The following is a 9,239-nucleotide window of genomic DNA, read 5'->3' on the forward strand; positions in this document are numbered from 1 at the left end:
TTAAACAGTGCTTACAAATACAACATTTCTTCCATAGGACAAGAATTCCTCACTAAATCACAGCATTCAGGAAAAGAAAGTTAACTGTAATTTACTCACAGTTAATAAAGAGTTTAAATATTTTGGTTCCTTCAGTTGCATGTGCCCAAAATATGCTTATTGTTTCCTTCCATTTTCTTTCTTTTAAAATACCTCATCATTTTGCTTAATGCAATTGCACTTTGCTGACACTCTTCACTGAGTAAAAAAAACATCTGGATGAGCAGGCCCAGAGAGTGGTGATGAATGAAGTTAAATTCTGTTGATGTCTGGTGGGATTCTCCAGGGCTCAGTATTAGGCCCAGTTCTGTTTAATTTATTTGCTGACAATATGTACGAAGAGATTGAGTGCAATTTGCAGGCAATTTACAGGCAAGTTGGGTGGGAGTGCTGATCTGCTGGAGGGCAGGAAGGCTCTGCAGAGGGATCTCCACAGGCTGGATCATGGCCAAGGCCAGTGGTGTGAGGTACAACAAGGCCAGGGCTGGTCCTGCCCTTGGGTCACAGCAACCCCAGGCAGTGCCACAGGCTGGGGTGACAGCAACTGAACATGAGTCAGGGTGTGCTCAGGTGGCCAAGAGGCCAATGGCAATCTGCTTTTTCAAGCAGTTCCTTTTCTCCACAGCAAGCACTTGATATAGTCAGAAAATTACATATATTACAGTTCATTTATATTAAGAGAATGTATGAGGAAAACTCTCAAAAGCTTCTTTAGTGTTTGTTCTTTTCCCTTTCCTTTCCCACCATCTCCACCAAATAATGTTGTCCAGTTGCTATAAAATCTGTCAGTGTTGTTCTGTATTCTATATCCAAGAGAAAATATAATACACTTTGATAAAAGACAGCTCTAGTAATCATAACCTACGTTTCATTACACCTCTTTCAGCCTTGTTTGGAGTGTTGTTGACTTCTCTAAGTCATGAATAGCAAGTCTTTGATTTTTTTTTTCCAAACAAATAAAAACTGTTCAGTAAAATGTACTCAGGAGCTCATAATACCTTTACTACTTACATCTCAAAAAAGAGACACAGTAATATAAAAATGTAGATGTAGAGTCTTTTTACAGAATCACAGAACCACCCAATGAACTAGGTTGGAAAAGACCTTTTGAGATCATGAAGTCCTACCTGTAACATAACACCTCCTCATAACCTTAGCCATGGCACTGAGTGCCACATCCAATCTTGATAGTTTTTGTAGTCTTTTGATTAAACTATGAGAGGAAATTGATGAGTAAGCTGGAAAAAAAAAAAAAAAACAACAAAGTCCTTTTCACTGCTTTTCTAAGGTTGTGCTTACTTATGCTGATTGTAACCACATAAAATTTGCCTTTTTTTAGGAACATCATCTAGAATTTCATGGAAGTTCAAAGCACAATAATTTCCCACCTGCTCACAACATACACCTTACCCTGTGAATATTGATCATGGCCTCTGGGCACACCTTCATTACCACCTTTCCCTAACAGAGCTTCAAGGAAAAAATGTGTTTCAGCAGCATATGATAACTTGCACTTACCTGAAAAGTAGCCAGCTTAGACTGAACCTGATTTTTCTCACTGTGTGGAGGAATGTGGGAAGGAAAATCTAAATGAGTCAGAGTGGGTTTTTTTCTTTTTGGTGTGGATTGTGTATTTCTGCAAAGAGATCAATTTCTGAAATCTAGGAACATTCCCATACATAGAAAATATAGAAGAATGTTTCTTACCAATGGTACATAGATTGTGCAATGAGTTCATTTTAAATACCTACAGATTATAGACACAGTAATGACTTCAGAGTTAATGTCAGCCTGATTGCCAAGGTCTTGTAAGAAGGCTGACAGCTCATATACCTGACAAGAGTAAGATGACTGACTCATTAGTCACAACATAATTTCCTCTCACTTGTCCTCCTTTTTCAAGTCTGGAGCACATACAGGTGACATCAGATCTTCTGCGAAAATCAGATGTCATTTTCAAGTACTTGTTAACTGAACCCACAAGTAATTAATGGTCAGATTCTCTCTCTTTCCAAAACAATGTGGATCAAAAATGAATAAAAAGGGGCAAGAAACCACCATTCTGTGAAAATTCAAATTCTCTGTAATGTTCCTACCTTGCCAAATGCAAGATATCCAATATCACCTTAAATAAATTCAGATATGGCTTATAATATAGATGAATACTCAAGATCTTTCTCATGTCTCCCTGAATAAAGAATTTTACACTGTATCATTGAAGGCTTTCTAGACCTTTGAAAAGTATCTTGCTCAGGTGCAAAAGGAGAGCAGAATAATAGTAATCATTATTACTATTATTTAGAGACTACCTTGTCTCTAAAATGCTTGGATGAAAATATCTCCTTTTAAAGATGAATGCCTCAGTAATTAATTCTTAGAACAGCATTAGTATTACAACTGCTTGAGTAAGCTCTGTTGCAATGCAGCAAGGTGAAGTGAGTGCTTGATGATAAAAGGACACTTCCACTGGTCACAAAGAGAGAGTATGACAGAGAAATAAATACATCATGCTTAGCCTGCAGATCCAAGTGCACAATGCAAAGCTTGCTGGAAAACTACCACACGTGCAAACAAAAGCAACAAATGAAAGCACAATGAACAGGCCTGGGTGGATGAACTGAGAAAAAGACAGCATTAAAGTTGATCCTCACTGCTTTCAGAAATGGATCAAGACATAATTATTAGGCTAACATTTCCAGTGTTTGATGTGGAGGATCCATCTGATACTGAACCTGAGTTTTCAAAGTGCTGAAGGTGAGGAAGTCGAAGGCAAACGTAGCTTGACAAAAACCAAATCAATCTACTTACTGCTGAGAGCACAAAACCTAAGCAATTTTGAACTATTTCCAGTTGGGTGCCTATTTTCCTACTACTTTTCATTCCAAGAAACTGAATTATTAGAGTACCATTCTGCAATATGGAGTAACAGAAGCAATCAGAAGTCACCTTATCAGAAGTCATGGCAGCTCTTAAAAAAGATGATACAAATCTCATGCTTGCACCAAAACATTGAAATTATTTTACTAGTTATTGGATTATTTTTATTCAGCAAAATAAATTATACAAGCAAAGTGATTTATGGAAATAGCAAGAAATAAATTAGCATAGAGAAACCTAACTATTTAAGGACTATTTTTCCTGTTATTATAGTGATTTTTTTTTGTCTAGACTTAAATTTGAACTAAAAAAGGGGACTAATATTCATATACATAATTATATTATATTGATATGATATGATATGATATGATATGATATGATATGATATGATATGATATCCGTGAAAGGAGGTTGTAGGCAGGTGGGAGGCAGCCTTTTCTCCTAGGCAGCTATGAATATTAGAAGAGGACATAGTCTTAAGCTTCTCAAAGAAAGTTTAAGTTGGACATTAAGAGGCATTTTTTCACACAAAGGGTGATAGACATTGGAATGGGCTACCCAGGGACATGGAGGTTTCACTGTCCCTGGAGATGGTTAAGAAAAGAAATATGGCACTCAGTGACATGGTCTAGTTGACAAGGTAGTGTTTAGTAGGCTGTACTGGATAACTCAAATGTTTTTTCCAAATTAGCTGATTTTGTAATTCTGTATGTCTTAGCACATACACTCAGAAATCTCATGCTCTGAGATTTTGTGCCTTGATTTGTCCAGGTTGAATTCTTTGCTGTTTCCTGCAACTCATGAAGATGTATTATGCCATTAGATCTGAAAACTGAGTGACCAACACACCACTGAAAATTATTTTACTGGGCAAATATCTCCCTGTATGTATCTTCTTACCTTCCTGCAAAGGCAATGTAATAAGCTGGTAGAAAGGATTATCAGCCCCAAATTATCCAAATACTCCTTCACCCCAGAGGAAGAAATTTTTAGATTATTATTTTCAACATACAGACATTACAAAAAAAAAAAAATCTTACATTATTCACTGGCTTGGGATGATGTCCCAGGAAAGTTAACTACTGCTGACTTTTACATTCACAAAATTTGGGACTGGGAAAATCAGTGTTATAACAGACCTTATACCTGATATTAAATTTTTGTTTTCAGTGTAGAATGCACTTTCATTTTCAAGAAAGCACATGGTCACAATCTGAAAGTAACAGAATTTAAATGTAGTCAGAATTTATTTCGACTAGAGATGACACAAATTGAATACCCCACGGACATATTAGATGAAAAGAAGTAACCCACTGTCAGTTAACATTGTGAAGATTATACAACATGATTTCTATGTTGTGACTCCTGCTTTGACAAAGAACATGTTTGACTCCTTCCTACTGGTTGATTGCATGAGAACAATCATATACATCTCTTTGTATGATCTCTAGATAGAGAGAACCTGGGGTGCTAGAGACATCTCTGGAAATTCTAAAGTGAACCTACAATTGAATTTACTAACTTGAAATACAATATTCTGCTACACGTTTGACCCCAAGTCCTCTCTGTTCCTTAGCAGGTGAAAAGAGGACACAAGGAAGGGGATGGATCTACACCCCTGCACTGATCTATCTGAATTTATGTACAGATTGCTTCTTGAATACTTTCTGCTGCTGCCATGGGAAAGAGCTGCCTTCTGCAGGCTCCTGATACTGACTAGCAGTGTGGGGTCATTTCCATGAAGTCCTTTTGCCAGTACAGCACAAAGTAACCTGCTCACTTGCTAAAATACTTTCATATTTCATCAGTCAGAAACCTTACCATGCAAATCTGCTGTACTGCAGTTAAGTCCTCATGCATAGAGGGACTTTATGTCCTTTTGAATGACAAAGTTTCCACGGCTATTTCTCAGGAGATTTTGCCTCTCCAAAGGCTATTTTCAGAAAGATTTGTTTGTTCTTACAGGACATTTCTATCAGAACAGTGAAATTATGCTTAAAATACCCTACATAAACTTAATTAAAATTTGGTAGAAGCATAGGTTGAAGTCCTGCTTACTGCTGGTGACCACAAGTTTCTGTCAGGCTGTAAAAGCCAGCTGCTTCAAGCCCATCAGCATTTCCATGACAATATTGTGTTAAAAAAATAATTAATTTTAAAACCTAAAAAAAAAAGTTATAAGGTGATTTATTATGGTTTTAATTCTGTTTCCTACTACACAGTTTACTGATCTCCAGCTAAACAATTTCTAAGAAGCTAATCACCAGAAGACTAAAGCATAGCCTCAAGTCTTCTCCATTGGCTACTGCAATTGATTAACTAGAAATGCTTACTTCTAACTGTTCCCTTACACCCCTGCTGATAGTTACCCCCCTGCTGATAAGTAAGACTCCTAAGGCCTAAGAACTCTGTCCTGGGTACAAGGACAAGAGGATGGAGCTTTCGGTGCTGTGTATTCCATACCACCCTGATCACTACCGGAGGGGTGCAGCCTCGACGGGAAAAACACTACAGGCAGAAAAGAAGTGGCACCATCTTTGACCAGGGCACATAGAATGGTGTGTGCCAGATTGCCAGTGCAGATTGGACTGCACTGCTGCTGGGCACCAGGATAGAGCTGGCATCACAACTGTTGTAGCCATCAGAGCCAGCACACTGGAGCTGCTGGCTGCCACTCTGCTGCTGCCACCACTGTTGCAGAGAGAGCCCCTGTACCCACACCACTGCTGCCACTGTGGCGGGGACAGAGAGAAAGAGCCTGCACCAGTACTGCTGCCACCACTGGAGTGAGCGTCTCTGCACCACAGCTCCTTATTTGGAAAAAGTAGTTTTCTAGATTTTGTTTTGTCCCGGTTTTCCATTGTTTCTGGACTGGGCAGGAGGAGGTTGAGCCACAGGAGCCTCCCTGGCATTCTGCCTCTGTTTTGCTGGGTGCCATGTGGTGATGGTTTCTATTTTGCCTGTGTTTTGAGATTGTGCTGATTGGTGCCCAGGCAGATGTTTGGTAAATACCCTTTTGTGGGTAAAACTCTCTCCTCTCTCTCCCTCTTGTGCACTCTTTGTTACTAATACTGTTGTGATTATTGCAATTGTTTCAGTAAGTTGTGATTCCAATAACTTTCATAATATCTCCTAGTTTCCCCCGTTATCAGAAGGGCCAGGGGGGAAAAGGGGGCAGGTGCAATGGGTTTAATTTTTCACCTGAGTTTTAAACCAGCACAAACTGAAGCACTAAAAGGCATAAACAGGACTAAATTAGTCAAAAGTTAGAAAAGATGACACTAAGAATGACTGTGTAAGTACTGTGTCTCCTATGAACTATTATCAACAACATCTCTCACATGATATATTGAAATAATGACCATATTACTGTTCAAACTGCTTGCATAATTTGCACTAAAATATTGTCTCTTGTATACTAACAGCTGTGTATGAGATTTATTTACCACACTGGCTGAGCATTCACCTGGCTCCTCTGCACTACACTGCTTTCATTTCCCCTCCTTGTTCCTAGCAGGCTTTTTCTGCAGTTAATGCACTGAGACAGATGCTTGGCTGTCCAAGGCTTTCCTGCAACTATGAAAATTTGGCCTATGACTTCCCATGCAGTTTGAACTAAAGATCAAATGCTAAGCTTCAAGTCTCAGAATAAGACTGACTCCAAACCATGGGATTTTTATAACACCAACTTATTTCTTGCAGCTAAAAATTTTGGCATACATTTCATCGCAGTTCAGGTAGGGCTGTAATTTGTCAGCCAGCACTTCATCTGTGTGGAGATATGGTAAACCACGGAGTTCTTCCTGGGTTACTATATCTTTTGACAGCTTTCATTCCCCAGCTCTTGCAGAAATTATGTCTCTCTCAGAAGAGGTTTCAAAGCATCAAGAAAGGATACACAGAATGAAAGCTCCAAGGGTCAGGTGGATTTTGAGATAAACCTGATGAGATACAGCTGCAGATTCTGAAGAAATTGATGAAGTGGCTAAGCTGTCTATCATATCTAAGAAGTTGTGGCAATCCACTGACTGGTAAAGCAGAAATACAATCCCATTTTTTAAAAGGAAAATAAGGTAGACCCAGGGAACCATAGGCCTATCACTCTCATCTCAGTGCCTGGCAAGGTCATGTAGAATATCCTTCTGGAATGGAGGTACAGGGAGCTGATTGCTGACAGCCAGCATGATTTCATTAGGGGCAAATTTTGCCTGACAAGATTGGAGGTCTTTTGTGAAGAATTATAACCTTGGTGGATGAGGGAGGAACAACTGACATCATTTACCTGGACTTGTGCAAAGCATTTGACACTGTCACACATGACATCCTTGTCCTATACTGGAGAGACATAAATTTGGTGGGTGGAAACTAGATGGATAAGGAATTGACTGGGTGGTAGCCCTCAGAGAATTGTGGAAACAGCTTGATGTGATGAGTGGTATTCCTCAGGGGACCAGGGCTATATAGTATCCATGGCAGCAGCACCAGCAGTGGAGCACCCTCAACAAGTCTGCTGATGACACCAGTCTGTGGGTGGCTAATGCACTGGAGGGCAGGGATGCCATCCAGCGGGACCTGGACAGGCTGGAGAGGTGGGCCTGTGCAAAACTCTGGAAGTTCAACAAGTGTGGCAAGCACATTTCTCTCCCTCTCAGGATTTTTCATAGAGGTGCACAGAGAGAAATGAAAGACAAAACAATTTCTATTTCTGCTCCTTGTTTTTCTTATGTGGAATGTGTTTAGAGAATTGTTTACCTGGAGTGAGTACTTGATTGGATTCTGGTGAAGATTGTTTGAGCCTGATGGCCAATCCAATCCACCTGTGTCTGAACTCTCAAGAGAGGGTCACAAGTTGTGTTAGAGTTAGAAAAAGTAGTATGTAGTTTTAGTCTCTTCATTTTTATATAGTATATTAATGTATTTTAGCCATAGTTATAATAAAGAAATCATTCAGCTTTCTGAATTGAGTCAGACATTGTCATTTCTTCCCATTGGATTCGCCTGCATTTACAATCAACAAGGTCAGATACAAGTACCTACCTCTGTGTTGGGTCATCCCTAACATAGATACAGGCTAGTAATGAATGGATGGAGAGCTGCCCTGAGGACAAGGACTGTTTTTTGATAAGAAGCTTGACATGACCTAGCAAAGTGAGCTTGCAGCCCAGAAACTCAACCAAGTCCTGGGCTGCAGCACAAGAAGTGTAACATGCAGGTTGAGGGAGGTATTTCTGCCCCTCTATTCCACTCTTGCAAGACTTAGTCTATAGTACTGGATCCAACTCTGGGGTCCCAAACATAATAAGGACATGGACCTGTTGAAGTGAGTGGCCACAATGGTGACCAGGGGGCTGGAACATCTCTTTTATGAAGACATGCTGGGACACAATGCAATAGTTTGAGTTTTCCAGCCTGGAAAAGGCTCAAGGAAAGCCTTCTAGCAGCCTTACAGCATCAAAAAGGGATCTACAAAAAAGCCAGAGAAGGACTTTTTACAAGGGCATTTGGTAAAAGGACAAGGGCGAATGGTTGAAGAGACTAGATTTAGAATCAGAGAATGGTTTTGCTTGGCAGGAAGGTTAAGATAATCTAATTCCAATTCCCCTGCCATAGACAGGGAAACCTTCCAGTGGACTAGTTCACTCAGAACTCCATCCAGCCTGGACTTGAACACCTCAAGCGATGGGGAATCAACTGTTTCTCTAGACATCCTGTTCCAGTGTCTTCCCACCCTCACAGTAAAGAACCCTCATGTCTAATATAAACCTGCTATCTTGAGGTTTGAAGCCATTCAGCCTTGTCCTATCACTACATGCTCTTGTAAAATGTCTGTCTCCATCTTTCTTGTAGGCTCTCTTCAAGTACTGGAAAAAAGGCTAGGTATCAAATAAAATGAAATTTTAAAATATGAGTTCTTTCCTTGAACCATTTACTGTGCATTACCATTGTATTTTTCCACTTTTTTTCACATTCTTTTGGAGTAGAATCCTAGTTCACAATTAGATATTTTTATTCTAATGTGTGCAGGCAGCTAAAAAAGCTGAGGCTTAGACATAGACCATACTAAAGCTCCAAATCTTGTGATAAAACTCCTTGGAACAAATTGAGAATACAATGATTATTTAGTTCTGCCTGGAAAGGATCCCAAGGGCACTGAGCATTTTCAAGCTCATGAAATGTCCCAGAAGGTTAGATTGTATGCCTATAATTCATTTTTGAGTTGCATAGCCAAGAAATTTGAATGCCTTTCTCAACTTTGCTCTTCAGATCTTTGGCTATCTAAGCTAATATATTACCTCAAACTTGCTGAACATTTGCTAAATTAG

This window comes from Taeniopygia guttata, chromosome Z (assembly GCF_048771995.1).
Source record: "Taeniopygia guttata chromosome Z, bTaeGut7.mat, whole genome shotgun sequence".
NCBI lineage: Eukaryota > Metazoa > Chordata > Aves > Passeriformes > Estrildidae > Taeniopygia > Taeniopygia guttata.